The sequence below is a fragment of the Mauremys reevesii genome, linkage group 11 (genome assembly GCF_016161935.1).
Source record: "Mauremys reevesii isolate NIE-2019 linkage group 11, ASM1616193v1, whole genome shotgun sequence".
Classification (NCBI taxonomy): domain Eukaryota; kingdom Metazoa; phylum Chordata; order Testudines; family Geoemydidae; genus Mauremys; species Mauremys reevesii.
In genome coordinates, this window is record NC_052633.1 from 58,763,400 (window position 1) to 58,781,786 (window position 18,387).

Consider the following 18,387-nt stretch of genomic DNA (forward strand, 5'->3'; position numbering starts at 1 on the left):
GGAAGTTTTTCCTGATCACCTACATTTTCCTATTCTTAATTTCATCCCATTACTCCTAGTTTTGCCCCCCATCTGGCCACCCTGAAGTTTCCTCATTACCTGGTATTTATACGCACCCAAAATCGGTAGGCTGCCCTAGTAGTAGTAGTAAAGAGGCACACTGCTAGTTTAAATTTGCTCATTTTGCAATGCCCTCTTTCAATCTGTTTCCGGAGGGGGGGGGGATGGGAAGAGGGAAAGAGATCACTTACTGTGAAGCTCCCAACAGTTTCCCCATCATTTCACTGAATACACTAAAACTGTTTTACATACTAAATCTAATTTATCCAATATCCACACCTGCACTCACAGTGACAGGCCTTATAGTCAATTCCAGTTTTGTAAAGTACCAGATGTTGCTTATTCTTTAACAACTTGATATATAAGGAATAAATTGGCTGTACCATTTCATCTTGCTCTCTAATTAAAGTTCTTGAAAACTTTAGAATTACTGGAAAAGACACAGCTGAAAATGGTTAGGAATAACTAGAAACCTAACGCTTCCCTATAGGAGCCATTTTCTTCATTTCATGTGATTTTGAGCACGCTCGAGAAGACAAGAAAATGTAGTCTCTAAATTAATTTTCTCTCTCTCTCATTTTACAAGTGTTAAGTAAATGTAATTTGCTTGTAAAAATTTCTGGAGTAAAATCCTTGGAGATACGTCCTGTGCCTCTAAAACAACAGCACCTCAAACAGCAGCAGAAGCTTCCCCACGGCACATGTATGTTTCACCTCTCCTCTGGAGAGCGCAAATCCAGGCAGGAAAGGATTATTCAGTTTCCATATCCATTTCAATCTTGATACCTATGCTGAAACTATAATACAAACACCATCCGAAATGGTGGGTTTTGTGGTACGAGATTGGGATTAATGATGTTTGAAACAGCATGTTAACTAAGCAGTAACTTTTGCTCCATCTGCAGATTGCAGAGATGCAATAAAACTGATAAAATTCTACTGTGAGGAAGGGCAGGATTTAGGGAGCTTGCGCAGGGCTCCATAGGACTAGTGATCCAGCTCTGCATGTTACTGTATATTGGGATTTCAATGCATAGCTGGATCAAGGAAGGGTAAACAGATCCATAGACCATTGCCCTCCACAGCGTGTTGATGGAGGAGATATAGAGAAGCCAGGGGATTGAGCTCCGGCTACCGAATATGTTTTGGCAACAATATAAAAAGTCTTTAGAGACAGTTATTTAAATTCTGCTTATTTTCTTCGACTAACTAAACATGTGAATTTTGATATATAAATTTGGGTCAAAGTCAGCCCTGATGTAAACAAGTGCAACTCCCACAGAAGTATTGTGGAACAATATAAAGGACAACAGGTGATTGCGCAGTTTGGTCAGAAAATAAAATATATGGAGTGCAACTCACACCGATCTAGTGTTATAGCTGGTGTGCAAACCAAGTGTAATTTACAGAGCAGTGCAGGGCCACCCAGAGGATTCAGGGGGCCTGGGGCAAAGCAATTTTGGGGGCCCCTTCCGTAAAAAAAAAAGTTGCAGTACTACAGAATACTATATTCTCGTGAGGGCCCTGGGATCCGGGGCAAATTGCCCCACTTGCCCCCCACCCCGGGCAGCCCTGGGGAAAAAAAAACATTTAAAAACCTTCCACATCTTGGCACAAACCCAGTTTTGAGAAATCTTCTTTTCAAGTCACCTTTACAAGGTATCACTGGTTCTCAGCATCAGCTAGTGCTAAAAGGCACTAAAGCTCATTAAAAGGGTTGGACAAATATTTTCCAAAAAAAGTTTTTTTGGATCAAAAACTAGGGGTTTTTAAAAAGCAGAAGAAAAAAAATCACGGACAATGTCTGCTTTCCTTCAAAATTGGTTGTGGTTTTTTTTAATTGAAAAGCTGAAATTAGTCTGCCAAAACCTGAACATGGTTTGAGGTTTCAGAAGTGTGTGGCTAAATATTTGCTACTTGCTGTGCTTGACTGTTTAAAGAAACAAAAACAAAAATCTGCTTAAAAACACCAAAACTTTTGAACCACCTCAGCTTGTGACCAAATGCCTGAGCCATCCAGTCAGAGATTTTTCCAGGTTTCTGATACTCTGCTGGCTTCCTTGACTCATATCTGTCTCCATAACTTTGCGTTCATTTAGCTTAGAACATAAGAATGGCCATACTGGGTCAGACCAAAGGTCCATCCAGCCCAGTATCCTGTCTTCTGACAGTGATCAATGCCAAGTGCCTCCAAGAGGGAGTGAACTTAACAGGTAATGATCAAGTAATCTCTCTCCTGCCATCCATCTCCATCCTCTGACAAACAGAGGCTAGGGACACCATTCCTTACCCATCCTGGCTAATAGCCATTAATGGACTTAACCTCCATGAATGTATGTGTTTCCCCACAAACTAGAGACAGTTACTGTGGGTTTGTCTTTAGTATAGACTATGTACATACTCTACGAACTGAGCATTTGAGCTTGTTCCAGAATCTGGCATGAGCCTATGTTGTGAAAACTGAAATGCTCAAAATAGCACATGCATATGAATGGACACAGGGTTCTAAAATTAAATTAACCCAGGGGGTCTCAAACTGGGGGTCAGGACCCCTCATGGGGTCATGAGGTAATTACTGGGGGTCACGAGCTGTCAGCCTCCACCTCAAACCCCGCTTTGCCTCCAGCATTTATAATAGTGTTAAATATATTAAATATATTTTTTAAAAAGTGTTTTTAATTTATAAGTGGGGGGGGCGCACTCAGAGATTTGCTATGTGAAAAGGGTCACCAGTGCAAAAAAAAGTTTGAGAACCACTGAATTAACCTGGAGCCTCGGGAAATGTGTGTGTAGGGGTCCTCCCTTGGTAGGGCTGGGAAGGAGGTAGGTGGTGTAGGATATTGCTCTTCTCGTGTGATCCCTCCCCCATGGCTCTTGGCTCTATCACTGTTAATCTAAACTGGATAATTTTAAATGAAGCTACCCTCCCCCGACATGAATCTCCCTATGGCACTGAAATTAAATGTAGACTATAATTTGAGAAGTGAAATGGATGGTAGCCCTAAGGAAAAGATAAGGGCTTGGCTCTTTGTGTTAAATAACTGTCTGCAAGCCTCAAACTGCTGAATGACCTTTAGGGTAGGGAAGGCTGTGCCTCTCTAAACAGCCTAGCCCTGCCCCCTATCCAACCCCTATCCACTTCCTGCCTCCTATCCAACCCCCATCCACTTCCTGCCCCCTGACTGCCCCTCTCAGAATCCCCAACCCATCCTGCTCCTTGTCCCCTGCCCCACAAGATCCCCCCACCAACCACCACCACCCTCTCCCTGCCCCCTGACTGCCCCAAACCCTATCCAGCCCCCTCTCCCCCGCTGAGTCCTGACAGACCCCGGAATGCCCACAATCCAACCCCTCATTCCCCATCCCCTGACGACCACCCCCCAAACCTCTGTCCCCTGACTGTCCCTGGGACTCCCTGCCCCTTATCCAACCCCCCGCCTCGCCCCTCTCCCGGAGCCTCAGCGAGCCGCATCCAGGAGTGGCCCTGGACAACGCTGCAGCTGCATGGCTCCAGCGGGACCTGAGCTCCCACCGCTCGGCTGCAGCTCACAGCCCCCGCCCCCTTACCACATGGCTCTGAGCGGGAGGCGCTCAGGCCCCGCTGGAGCCATGCCGCTTTAGCTCTGTCCAGGGCCGCTCCTGGACATGGCGCACTGAGGTGCCGGTGGATGAGGGAAGGCGAAGGCAGAGGCGAGGGGGAGCCTCAGAGATTCTTGTGGAGGCCCCTGTGGGGCCCGGGGCAAATTGCCCCACTTGCCCCCCCCCCACCTCTGGCTGGCCCTGCAGTAGTGGGGGAGAGGAGGCGCGCAGAGCAAGAACAGCAAGATAAAGCAAACAGCAGGAGGGTATAAGATGAAGTTGCTAGAAGACAAGTTTACCCTCCATTATTGCTTATCCTGCTACAGCCTCCTCTCAGCCCCCTTTCTGCTACTGTCCTTTTGGCCCTGTTGACATGTAACCTTGATATGCTGACCAGCCACTTGCTTGTACAGTATTGAAGGGGGAAAAAAATAAATAAAAAAATAAAACACACCTCCCTTAAAAATCTTCCTCCCCAGAAAAAGCAGTACTTTAGGGCCTGCCGCTGACTTCATTTATACAAGTTTTACACTTCAATGAAGTTACTCCCAATTTACAGTGATGTCAGTGAAATCAAAATCAGGAGTTAATATTTTTCTATGGCAAATAGAACCATCAGCATTCCCCTCATTCCTTAAAATTACCTTATAACCTACCCCTGAAACATATGGTCTCCTTCAATACTGGTGCTATTGGCACACTATCAATCAATCGAGAGAAGCAATAGGGAGCAGTTGACATATTCCTTTCTTTTGCCCTAGAGAAGCCTATTGTCTGTCCAACATGCTTGATATCTATTGATCAGACAAGCTGGAGTCCTGTGGTTCCCTCAAAAAATCAGGTCCTAGCGTAAGGTCCTACTGATTGTTATCATATTGTACTATACAACAAAATCATATTGTACAATAGCCCACAGTTTATTCTTTTTTCAGAGTAATCCTCTATAGCAGATAAATGGAAAAACAGATTAAAAACCCTACTGGTCACAGCATCCTTTTGTTCCCAACAATAATGTGGGACAAAAATTAGATATACTAGGCCTTCAGGCATAAGTTATGAATACGCATTATATGTAATTGGGTTACTCCTCACTGTCTTCTACAGGTCATCTGGAAAGTAAAATTGAACTCGTCTCCTCTCAGACAAGCCCTAACAGCACCATTTCATGTGTTATACATTTAGTCGATGTATCTGCACTGAAGTCAGTCACATACAGAGCAAGTACAACTTGCCCAAATGATATAAAAAACAGTAGCCAGCAAACTTTCCCATCAAAGACTTAGCAGGGACAAGAAGTTATCGGTTACTCTCAAAGCTAGGCAATTCAAAAACAAAATATTGGCATACTTTACAACAAGTTTTTTGCTTTATTAAAAAGGTATTCTATCTAAAACCACTGAAATGCACAGCTTCTCGAGATTTTCATTACCATTTTTCAAAGCCTGACTGTGGTTGTGGTCATTTGTCTCCAATTTCTATGCTGAAAAGTTGAGAGGTTCCATAAGGAAGAGACACAAACAGCCCTGGTCTACACTACAAGTTTAGGTAGAATTTAGCAGCGTTAGATCGATTTAACCCTGCACCCGTCCACGCAACAAAGCCATTTTTGTCATGGTAGTGTGGACACAATTCGACGGTATTGGCCTCCGGGAGCTATCCCAGAGTGCTCCATTGTGACCACTCTGGACAGCACTCAACTCAGATGCACTGGCCAGGTAGACAGGAAAAGACCCACAAACTTTTGAATTTCATTTCCTCTTTGGCCAGAGTGGTGAGCTGATCAGCACAGGTGACCATGCAGTCCCAGAACCGCAAAAGAGCTTGAGCATGGACCGAACGGGGAGATGAATCCATGCTATCCAAACTCCGTTCCAAAAGACTAAATGCCAGAATATTTGAAGAAAAGAAGAAAAAAATCTCCAAGAGCATGAAGGACAGAGGTTATAACAGGGACCCGCAGCAGTGCTGTGTGAAGCCTACCAAAGAACCAGAGAGGCAAACCAGACATGCCGCTTCTATGATGAGCTGCATGCCATTCTAGGGGGTGCCCCTACAACTACCCCACCCCTGTGCTTCCCTCCTCCCCCAGCCCTCCCAGGCTACCTTGGCAGTTGTCCCCCCATTTGTGTGACGAATTAATAAAGAATGCATGAATCTGAAACAATGACTTTATTGTCTCTGCAAGGGGAGATCAAAGGGGGGAGGGGACGGGAGGGCGGTTGGCTTACAGGGAAGTAGAGTGAACCAAGGGGGCGAGTTTTCATCAAGGAGAAAAACAGAACTGTCACACTCTAGCCTGGCCAGTCATGAAACTGGTTTTCAAAGCTTCTCTGATGCACAGCGCGCCCTGCTGTGCTCTTCTAACCACCCTGGTGTCTGGCTGCACGTAACCAGCGGGGCGGCAATTTGCCTCAACCTCCCACCTCGCCATAAACATCTCCCCCTTACTCTCACAGATATTGTGGAGCACACAGCAAGCAGTAATAACGATGGGAATATTGGTCTCTCTGAGGTCTAACTGAGCCAGTAAACTGCACTAGCGAGCTTTTAAATGTCCAAAGGCACATTCTACCACCATTATGCACTTGTTCAGCCTATAGTTGAACTGCTCCTTACTACTGTCCAGGCTTCATGAGCCATGGGAGCAAGGGACAGGCTGGGGTAGGTGCAACCGCGCGGTGCTGCCAACTGGGAGAGCAGCCTGAGGCAGAAGCCTCCAGCTGGCATGATATTCCAGGCAGGACTGAATCTCCATTAGACGAAACTTAAAGAAGAGAATGACCTGGAGTCATTCCCATTTTTGTTCAGGCGCCCCTGACTGACCTCACCGAGGTCGGCCAGGAGCATCCATGGGACGATGATGATGGTTAGCAGTCGTATTATACCATCTACCGTCCGCAAGGCAAGGTAAGGGGATGCTGCTGTGTAGCACTGCAGTACCACGTCTGCCAGTGGCACCCAGGAGGCATACGGTGACAGTGAGCTGAGCAGGCTCACTGCTTGCCATGGTATCTCATCTGCACGGGTAACCCAGAAAAAAAGGCAAGAAATGATTTTTTGCCATTGCTTTCACGGAGGGAGGGAGGGGGGCCTGATGACATGTACCCAGAACCACCCGCGACAATGTTTTTGCCCCATCAGGCATTAGGAGCTCAACCCAGAATTTCAGTGGGCGGCAGAGACAGCGGGAACTGTGGGATAGCTACACACAGTGCAATGCTCTGAAAGTCGACGCTAGCCTTGGTACTGTGGACGCACACTGTCGACTTAATGTGCTTAGTGGAGACACACACAAGCGACTGTATCAAATCGATTTCTAAAAAATTGACTTCTATTAATCAACCTAATTTCATAGTGTAGACATACCCACAGAGTTGCTAATGCAGATTTGGGGTGGGAGGGGGGGAGAGAGACTTCATTGGGAAAGAAAAGAGTGTAGAAAGCCCAAAATGAGTAAAGATAGTTTTTTCCCCATTCATTAAACCTCTCTTCATCCATGCATAAACACCTAATTCTCTACTTAGCTCCATGGAGTATTAAGCTCATTTGCGGGGGGGAGGGGGGGGCGCGGGGAACAAGACAGCATCTAATTTGACAGTTTTGCTTTACAAAATACCATTTTGTTTCTGCAACAGGACAGTAGCAAAATAGAAACTACCATTCCACTTCTCAGAAATGAAAGTCATCAGCTGTAACCAAAGTGAAGGTATGGCCTATGGAGCAATGAGAAGGCACATAAAAAGTGATGACACTGGGAACAATCTGGTCTGACGAACTGGGGTCCAAGTGTCCAAAGAGGCTTCTGCTTTGCCTCTATGATGGCTGGAAGGAACTGAGGTGGTCAGTATGCCACACCCGTTTTTATAGTTCTACTCCTGAGCACTACTCCTAGAAGCTTCCACTAGTCCAAGCTGTGCCATTGATGCATCCCAAGAATGGGAATGTGCAGAGGCCACTTGAAGAATTTAGACTACCAAGAACTAGCCAGCACCACAAGAAAGCTCTGCTAAATATTTTTCCATCTCCACAAAAAACCATCACCAGTTTTGCATCTACATAAAATTTACTTTTGGATACAGTTGTTTCAGTTTGTTATATTTACCTATATGTATTGCATATTTTTTCTCTAACTGTGTTGATTTCTACAGTCAGTTATACAACTGGTCAAAATTTACATTTTCATTACAAAACATTAAATTGGGTAATTATAAAAAGTGTGTGTGTGTGAGAAAGAGAGTGAGAGAGACACTGACTGACTGCTGGCAGGCAATACACACAAATGCAGTAAGCCTTCATTGTTTCCACTGGCACTGGAGGGAAAAGGTAAGCGGGAAACAATTATATCTCAATGTCAAAAGAAGATTGAGAAAAAAATATGTCAAATATATCCCATTTGTTATCTCTGTGTTTGTTTTCAGAACAGAGTTTACAGGATACCCAAATATCTACATCAAGCAAGTTTATCTACTTATTGTAAATACCAGCAATTCCACTAGTCATCAGCTAAACTGTCCTGTAAATTTCTCTCTTATTGCAAACTATGAAAAGAGCAGAACACTAAATGCAAAGATCTTGCCACCATTCTGAATGTGCAGAACTGCCCCTCTCCAAAAGAGCTGTATACTGGAATAAATAAAAATTAAATCTTCCAGCAAACACTGAGAAATAGGTACTGACATGTAGCAAAACATTTAATTCTCAGGAAATGGAACTCTAGCACCTCTATACCTCTATACAATGATGGTTGAAAGAATTGTTAAACAGCTGTGATGGAGAAGACAACATTGGTAACAAAATAGGGAAAAAATATACCAAGACTTGTTACCTGTGATATAACATGGCTCATACATGTCATAATCTAAGACCACACTGTAGTCAATTTGAATCTTTCCAGTCCCTTACTGGGCTTTGGATCGTGCCCTACAATATTTCTTAAATTACATTGATAACTATACTTTCTGTCTCCAATAAAAGATTATGAGTATAAAGCAATAGGAATGTTTGTATTCTGTTGTCCTGATTGCTAGATGTAGTTTTATTAATTGCCACAGTACATCAGCTTTGCAAAGCTATCATAAAAATTTACCAGCCCAGCCCAAGATTTACTCATCTGTTTTTTTTTTTTACAATATTTATGCACAACATAAAGACTAGCGTGAGAATAATTTTGAAGGCGCATGCATGCTATAAAAATATTTTACTTGTGAATATAGTTTTTTATACTATAGAAGATAATTTGCATAACAATGTTTTGAATAGAAAGTCAGTTGATTTACCCAAGGATTCTGAACCTGAATCTTTAGCTTTGCCGCGACTGAAATTCAATTATTTCCATAGTTAAATAAGCAATATTTAGTATAATGATGTATCTACCTAAAACTAGGAATTTCACAACTAAGGTTACTACGTGTTGCATCTGACATAGAATGCATGATAGAAATGTTTATCATTTCTAGATGCAAGAATAAGGACTTAGGTTTGGCAACTGTTCACAGCTTTCATGCTTTGTTAAGAGATATCAAAATTAATTGTGACACTAAATCCACACAGAGAAATCGCAATTCATGGCTGTGACCTTATACAATTCAAACAAACAAACAATAGCTTAACACTATTTATTCCTTCCCTATAAACAGCTGACATAGCAAGAGATTATAGCCACTCCCCAGGAGCGCAGGTCAGACCAGTGGGCAAGGAGTAGAACGGTAACTCCATGCATGGTCAAGCCAGAAATTAGAACTATCTAAGTATTATAGGGTTTCTATATAGCACCCAACACCATAGTATCTAAACACTTCCCAGATAAATTTGATCTGCAGGATAACATCCCTAGCTTCCCATTTATGGGAGACTGGAGAAAGGAGAGGGGAAGGTGCAGGGCAGCCCATGATAAAAAGAGGAAGGGACCAATAGCCCATGCAGAACATGTAATCTGATCCGTGGGATATACAAAGTAGACAGTTGCAGTTTGAGTTTTGGGGCTAAAACTCCATCTCAGGGTTCCGGTAACGACATAAATCACTCGAGTTTTGCTCTTGTGGTTTATGATATCTCCAGAGAGCCTAGATTGAATTATAAGCCTATAATTCAGAGTTGACTGTTTATATAAATTTAATAGGATTTCAGTGTAGATTCTGTAATCTAAATTCTGCTTTAGACCAGAAGTTAAAAACAAGGGCATTTTAGCCATCTCAGAGCTTGCACTCAGATCGGTACTTAAATAAGGATAGATCAATGTTCCCCCTCTCCTGAGGATCAGTTATTAACCTTCCCACCAATAGTTCAGGGTTCACTCTGCATGGCGAACATAAGATGTTCACAGTCATAGTAGTTTTGTAGTCTTAGGTTAAAGGCTAATCATGGTCATTCAAAAAAAAAAACGAACAATGTTCTACTGGACTGTTCATTCCACTGGCCAATCTCTCTCATAACAGCAGTGAAGCACTGGGGGGGGGAATCTTTCCTTAATCAGCAGAAGAAAAACATGGGGGTTTGTATTATTAATAAGAAGGTAGGTAATTAGAGAAGTAATAGCTGCCTTCCATCCCGTAATACAGTTAAAGTTGCTTCAGTCAAGACTGTCTGGTGGACAACATTCCCAGACAGTTTAAGCAACCTTTCCAACTATAACAACTTCTATTCTCTGCAGGGTTCCAAGCCTATTTCTGTGTGAGATGGAATCACTACAGAAACTTGACACTTTGGACCTTCAAACACCCATGCCTGTCTCTGAAAAGGTTCTAAAGTCAGTAGAGAGACATATTTCAGAAGCTCTACAAAGAATAATCAGGAATTTTGATTGAAATTCAAAGGGAAAAGCTGCAGTTCCTGTTCCAATAAAGTGACATTAAAACCCTCACTAAGTGACAGGTCTCTCTGCTGAGTATTATGGAAATCAACTTGGTTCCTTGAGAATCTTCCCCCATTAGGTGGATTTCAGAGTTATCTATGTTAGGACTGAGCATATTAAGTTCCAGTTCAGAGTCTTTCCTTCCTCCCAGGTGTATCACTGTCTCAACTGCAATAGAATCAGAGCTCTTCCAACCATGTGATACAGACTCTGTACTATGTACAGCTATCAGAAATTATCATTAAGCTCAAGCGATGGGGGGGGGGGTCCTGCTGCTAGAGCAAGGGGATTTGTGAAGTTAGAAATATCTCTGGTAAAAGTGTTAAGTGTGGAGTCTGGTGGTATGTCTACACTGCAAAAAAAGACCCGCAGCATGGCTGCAGCTGGCTAGATCTGCTTACGCAGGCTTGCAGGACTTAAAATTGCAGTGTAGACATTTGGGCTGGAGCCTGGGCTCAGACCCACACAGTGGCTACAGCACAAGTGTGTACAATGCATTTTTTAGCACTGCAGCCTGAGCCCCCTGTGCTGAGTCAGCTGACCCAGACTCAGTGTCACTTTTTTTTAATTGCAGTGTAGACATACCCCTAGATAACTGGATTCAAAATCTAACAAACATCCAGCCAAGCCTGACCCATAGGAACACATCATCCAGTGTTGTGCCCTGATATGTTGTATATCCCTGAATGTAAAAAACCCACACACCTCCCCTAGTTAGGATATATACAAACTGACTCCTCAAATGCTGGGGGGGGAAATGCATAATACAGCAAATGTTATGCTAAACATCAGAAAATTTGCATCCAAAACCAAAATGGCAAAAGTGCTCCAGGTTCATTGGTTTCTAATTTACTTAAGAAAAAAATATGCAACTCGAATTTGCACTCTGTGCTCAGGAGAGGCTAATAATTGGAATAGGAGAACGATTAAATATCAGGAATCAGGTGCACTAGCAGAATTTAGCATACAGGGAAACTTGCACAGTGCTACAGCTATTTCTAGTAAATGTGTTAAATGTAAGAAACTAAGAGCATAGAATGTAAAGGTGTTTTTTTTAAAAGTGGGTTTCTACAACACTGCTTACTCAAGCAGTGCTCCCACTGAATTTGGCCCAGAGCATACTGTGCATTTTTGCTTTGGCCTTAACCGTTTCTCCTCATTGTACAACTACTGCTTCATGCATCCTGAAGAAGTCTCCTCTTTATCTTTTATTATCCAGCCTCTTCAAAAATTCAATCAATATCTAAATACTGTGTCAAACTGCACCATTTCAATCTACATCATTTTAATACCAGTATGGATGAAGGTTGTTTGAACTGCTCACTCTATTATAGCAGCAGACTGCCGTCTATGGTGCCACCAGTGCACTCGATGGCCTTTTCAAGTCTCCCAGTCTCCACTGCTTCTAGAAGCTGAGCCAGAAACTGTGAAATAGGTACGCAGAAGGCATTGCAAATGAAATGGTTTAGAACACTAGCGTGGCCACGGGACAAAACTGTAGCAGTTCAGAACATGATTCAGCAACGCTAATGGCGACATACTGGATTGTTTATGCTTAAATCTCTCCTATCCCACTGGTTCAATTAGGAACAGTTCAGTTCTCCAGCACAGACATGGTCTTTACATGAAAATGCAGTTTTTATATTTCTTCACTACTCAGTTGCAGTACAGCTGGCCAATTAAATATTTAGTGCCTGATATCTTAATATTTAGTTAGATACAAATAGCCTTGGTTTTGCACTTTCCCTGGATTAAAAAAAAATGTTCTGCCACACCATTGCACATGAACATTTAGGAGTATATCATAATTTACTCAACTGACAAACTAGGAGAAGCATTTATGTTGTAATTCAATCAATTGGTAAAAAGGATAATCTCAATGTTAATGCCTCATGACTGGCACCCAGCACATGACGAAAGACTCATATTTGAATCCAGGGAATGGATAAAATCAATGCTATTTGTCACTAAATAAAGGAGATATTGTATAACTGTATATTTAAAGTTTCAAGAAATTACGTAGAGTAGTTTTCACAGACAAAACCTTGAAGGTATCATTTAATGTGTAAAAAAAAATACAGAGCAAGACAGTACTTTATATTTTTGGTAAAAACTGAAAAGCCTGAACCTTTAAAATAATTTGGGTAATTTTATGGCTAACAGCAGTCTCCATCCTGAAACTTCAACTCCCACTGATATCAATGGTAGTTGCAGGCACTCAGTACCTTGCAAAATTGGACCCACCCATTGTAGATTTGCACCCTCAAGTCGTCAAGTGTCATGTTTCAGGGCATAAAATAGTCATTTGCAGGGATCAGGACAGACTATTTGTTCTCCCCACATATAGTACCTTGCAGTGTGCTGAGTGCCTGCAACTACCATTGTCTTGAAGACAACAAGAGCTGAAAAGTGCACAAACCACTTGGTATATTATTTTGGGGGCTTTTATCTCATTTACTGGGGACGCCTCCGTTCTTTCTTTTAAGGGTGCGATAGTGTGAAGTGCACGCATGAAGGTATGAGCATTAAGTGAAGTTCACACAGTGAAGACACCCAGACAGAATATTCCACATATACCCCTATGCAGTATTTCAACAAAGCTGGCAACGTTAAGAAATCCTGGCTTTTAGGCATGAGCATAGTGTGGGGGAGAAAGAGGGGTGTTGTCCCCCAAAACTGCAAGCCTTCGGCAGGCAGGGAATTTGCCCCACATAGCCCCATTGGCCTGACTGGTGCTGCCCCCCAAAACAGAAATCAAACTATTCCTATGCTTTTAGGTGTAAAGAAAAGAAACACTCAGGTGCTTGCCATCTCAGAGTGCTTTAATGATATTTTGACTTTGTAACATTTTATCTGCCTTGCTGGGAAGTCGCTTTGTAACTGTGATGACAGCTCAGGTAAATCTGCGATCTGAATTGTAAACTAGGTTGGCTGTTCTAGATCAAGGGTCAGTTATCTTTTCCCCCTGAATTCAGCCTTCACATCAACAAAGCAGATATCAATTTCACACACCAAAAGACATGTTAAAACAACATTAATGGACACATTTAAACCATATAAACAAGAACATTCAGCATTAACAATATGATGCTTGGAACAGATGTTCATCTCATGCTGCACTCACTGTACCTAGGTATGGTCATTGATATGTTAGATCACCTAATCTTTTCTTTTGTTTGTACTTAGCATTAAGTTTTCTTTATCTCAACAATGATTTAACATTTGTGGGAATTTTTTTGCTATAAAACACGGAGCAAAATCTTGCTTTTACTATTTGAGGGAAAAGGGGGAGAAAGGAAGAAATGGTAGTGACAGCACAGGTCAGGATGGTATACAGTAGATGGAGGCAAACAGAACATGTGAAGGTGCAACTTGCTATTCCTTTTAAAAAGGAGCAGCATGCACATTCTCCCCCTTCTTCCTCTCTCCCCCAGCATATACTACAGTGCATACGGGGCCAGGCACCTCAGCTCTTCAAGATGCCAGACCACATCCCTTGTGTCTATGGTGTTCCAGCAGATATGGTAGCCAGTCCCCCAACGTAGCTCTTTTGGGGACTAAATTTTGACCAGGGCTGGTTCATTACTACACTTTGCCAATCAAAGGCAATATTTCTGGGCTAGCATTTACAGAGGGATATCTGGCTTCTATCTATGACTACCTGCAGTCTAATTAATTGATCTGATGCCCAATCTTACATGGCGCTGCTGAGTACCCTTAATTCTCACTGGTATCAAACAAGTGGAGGCTTCTTAGCCCGTTACATGATTAGCCTCAAAAGTCCACAGATCTTTCATATGCTTTCTATTTCTAAGGTCCCTGCAATCTCAACTTTGACAACCTGTCTAAACTGAATCTCTTAAGAAATATAGGTGGAAATTGCATTTAACCTATAGTTATGCAAGTTCTATTTGGAAAGTTTGTAGACAATTTTTCCCTTTGGTTAATCCTAACAACATTATCCACTGCTTGCATCCGAAGAAGTGGGTAGTCACCCACGAAAGCTCATGCTGCAAAACATCTGTTAGTCTATAAGGTGCCACAGGATTCTTTGCTGCTTCTACAGAACCAGACTAACACGGCTACCCCTCTGATACATATTTACAATGAAGTTCATAGGAACATAAGAATGGGGTCAGACCAAAGGTCCATCTAGCCCAGTATCCAGTCTCCAACAGTGGCCAAAACCAGGTGCCCCAGAGGGAATGAACAGAACAGGCAATCAAGTGACCATCCCTTTTTCCCCATTCCCAGCTTCTGGCAAACAAGAGGCTAGGGACACCATCCCTGCCCATCCTGGCTAATAGCCATTGATGGACCTATCCTCCATGTACTTCTCTAGTTCTGTTATGAATCCCTAATACAAAGTAATAGTATATGTAGATGTTCCTGCAGTGTTGAAATTTCTTTTAAAGGTACTTTGATATCAATGTATACATATCCATAATATCCTTATAAATATATTAACTCACTGCCTTACAAGTTCTGGCTTGAGCTCATTCTCACTTCTAAGGCTGTTGCCTACCTAATGTTGGGAACATTGTAGTTCAGAAATAAATCATTTGACCATACAACACGAAGTGGAAGGGGTAAACTCTAGTGACACATATGGTGGTAGCTAAGGGCCTCATTCTGTGAGCAGAGCTCCCTATGAAGTCCATGCCTCTGTGTAAGAAAGGCAGGTCTATTTGCAGGATTAGGCTTTTGTCCTGTAAACTACTACTATTACAATCTGCATCCAAGCTCTCCTTAGTTCAAGCTTAGCCAAATCCTACCATGAGCTATTCAGATGCAAGTCAAGAGATGAGTAGTGGGGGAAAATAGTCCCTGTTTATTCCCCTCAACATTTAAATGAATTTACTTTCATTATTCTTGTATCCCTTTTGAGTTCACTTGCTTCAAATATTCACACGACTGAGTTTTGTTGGAATGATTACTCAGCAAATTTCAAAAGACATGCATACATTTAGGGAAACTGAATGTGCATGGTGAGTATTTTACTCCTGAGGGAAAAAATAAATGTGGAGGCTCCAGCATGGTATTGGAGAGCAGAGGCCACTGGCTGCACAGCGGTGGGAGATGACTGTACATCTCCCCTCTGGGACACGGATTTAGCAGTGAGACTGCACCCAACGCTGACACAGGGCAAGGACCAGGTCTACCCCAGAAACACACGAGGGCCCTGCCCCTCCATGACAGGTGTGGACAGTCAGGCTCAGCAAGGTAGGATCCAAGTGTAGAGGGGCTTAGTATGGGTGAGATCCAGATGTAGGTTGAGGGGGTTCTGGGTGCGGCAATCTAAGGGCCAGCGGCTCAGTGAGGGATCTGAATGTGGGGGGAATCGGGATGCACAGGGGCTTATTGGGGCATTCTAGGTGCAACAGTAAGGGGACTCCGTGAGAGGGTCAGGTGAAGGTGGTTGGGGCTCAGCAGGGGGAGAAAAGAGCTCAGCGGGTGGTCCAGATGCTGAGGAAGTGGGGCTCATCAGGAGTGAGGCTCAGTGGGAGGGTCTGGATGCACAAGGTGAGGGGGGAGCTCCCTATACAGGGATCCCTCCCCCTGCAGCTGAGGAGCAATGGGTGTGCAGGAAGCGGGGGAGTTTCCAGAGCTTCCTGAAGCTGGGGAAAGAAATCTGGGGATGGGTCTGACTTGGCCCTAGGTGCAGTGCAGGAGAAGAGGAAGTCCCATCCTCCCCAGCCCAGCTGGGACTAGCAGCTGACCCTGATGCAGGGTAGGAGCCACCAGCAGGGTCTTCCCCAGTCCCGCCCCTTGCCCTGCAGTGAATTACCTCCCTTTCTGGTGGCTGCCCTGGGCACTTTAAACATACTGCTGGGGAGGGTCGCATCACCGCTCTTGTGGCTTCCCTTTGCTTCCACATCAGAAAATAATTTTTCTGTAAGAAAGCAAAGAAATCTGTGGGGGACAAATTCTGTGCATGTGCAGTGGCGCAGAATTACCCAGGGAATAGTATTTGAATAGTCATCGCAGCCATGCCTTCTGACTTTACCAGTGAGAAAACAACCACCATTAGGCAGATCCTTCAGTGGTGGAAACTGCCATAGCTCCATTGATGGAGTCAGATCTTCAGTTCCATGTGACCTATCTGACCACTCTCATCTACACACAGCTCAAAGAGTCAGGGCTTTGGAGCGGATCCCGGAGCAGTGGAGCTGCAGGTTTTTGCCTGGAGCTGGAGCGGAGCCGGAGCACAGCTCCAAAGCCCTGCAAAGAGTGAACAAAGATTGGCAGACGTTGGTAATCAATCCGTAGTTCCAAAAATTGCAGAAAACTTAAACCAATAATTTTGAATATCATCTGCAGAATATGCAATCAGTTCACAGATATAAAAGAGGTAAATTAATCAGAGAGACTACGCTGAAAATTATTCATTCAGCTCTAATTCAAGGTAACGCCAGTGGGCCAGATTCTTATCAGCTGTATATCCAAAGTAATTCTACCATTTTCCTTGGAATTACTCCAGATTTATAGTAGAGTAACTGAGATCAGAACCTGGCCTGTTTACGTGAAATAAAAAAAAATTCAAAGACTTCAGTACTGTTACACTCAGTCATTCAGCTAAGTGAAATGTACTGAGTAAAGGAGGAAATATATTTCTTTGATCTCCTAACTAGCCTGATCCCAGCCCACGCACTGTGATGTTCTCCCCTTGTTTCTAATAGTAACTCCCATTTCAAAACATGTTTCAAACCTAGCAAATAAAACATTTTTTCTAATGAAAAGACATTTTTTTCCCTGATAGCAACAATAACTTCAGAACAACCTAACTGGGGCAATTTCAAAGCGAGCAGGAGAATGCTGCAGCTACAGGAACAAAAAAAAGAAGGAAGGATAAAAGTACCTTGACTTTCCTTTGGTTTGCTTTCAGTTATCTTTGTAGTACAATCTGCCTCAGGAAAATACTGATACTAATTTATCATTTAAAAGCATATTTAATTCAAAGCTAAGTCTGAACATTGTTCCATGTTTAAAAAAAAGCTAGGGTTTTTAAACTGTTTTTTATTTTTTAATTTAAGCAATATGTTGAAGGGTTTAGGATCTTCAGGTCAACAGTGATTCAAGTTATTTTAAATTAACTGGAAATGTATAATTTATCACAGACACACACACAAGCTACCATCTTGTTACCTAGACACATGGATATACATACCCACAAACTTGTCTTTTCCCAGGGATATTGATATTGTCACTAAGCACTCAAATTCTCTCTCAAAGATTTATGCACAAAGCTCCCAACTTCAGGAAGATTGCTTCTCTATTCTTGCCTAGTTTGTAATGCCATCAAGTGGGGTTCAATACTGTGTGTGCAGAGCACCTGAAGCCCATGAGAGTCAAAGGCTCTTGTTACCTTGCAGGAACCAGCCCTTACTCAGTGATGTTCCAAAGCAGTAGACTTGGAAGAGCCCCATGGAAGTTGCATAGACTCATACAAATGTAGAGCTGGAAGGGACCTCAAGAGGTCATCTAGTCCATTCCCCATGCTCAGGCATGGGGGGAGGGAGGGATACATAGCTCAGTGGTTTGAGCATTGGCCTGCTAAACACAGGGTTGTGAGCTCAATCCTTGAGGGGCCCACTTAGGAAGCTGGGGCAAAAATTAGTACTTGGTCCTGCCTAGTGAAGGCAGGGGGCTGGACTAGTCCCTTTCAGTTCTAGGAGATTGGTATATCTCCAATTATTGAATCCTATAAAACCAAGATTCTGAGAGGGCTGTTTTGGGTCCTCCACACAGGCAAAAATGAATTTAAGGCATGATCCAGAACAGTGCTAAGTACCTCCTGTGATATGCTAGGTGTCCTCAAATCCCACTTGAGCCTGGGAAGTTTTTCAAAAAAAAGCTTAGCACTGAGCAGAATCAGGTCCTTAGAAGGGCTGTTTGAG

At 43.0% G+C, this 18,387-nt stretch overlaps 1 protein-coding gene across 2 annotated transcripts in view; it reads right to left on the reverse strand.

Annotated features, from left to right (window-relative positions):
- THSD7B (thrombospondin type 1 domain containing 7B) overlaps positions 1–18,387 on the reverse strand; it is a 733,398-nt gene that overhangs the window by 459,034 nt on the left and 255,977 nt on the right. Inside the window, exon 1 of one of the 2 annotated variants that reach the window (XM_039494617.1) lies at positions 16,447–16,531. The exons of the other annotated variant lie outside the window; for it this stretch is intronic. The gene's annotated coding sequence lies outside the window, so the exon portion shown is untranslated. Of the gene's footprint in view, positions 1–16,446; positions 16,532–18,387 lie in introns of those variants that run through there. 2 annotated transcript variants of the gene reach the window in all.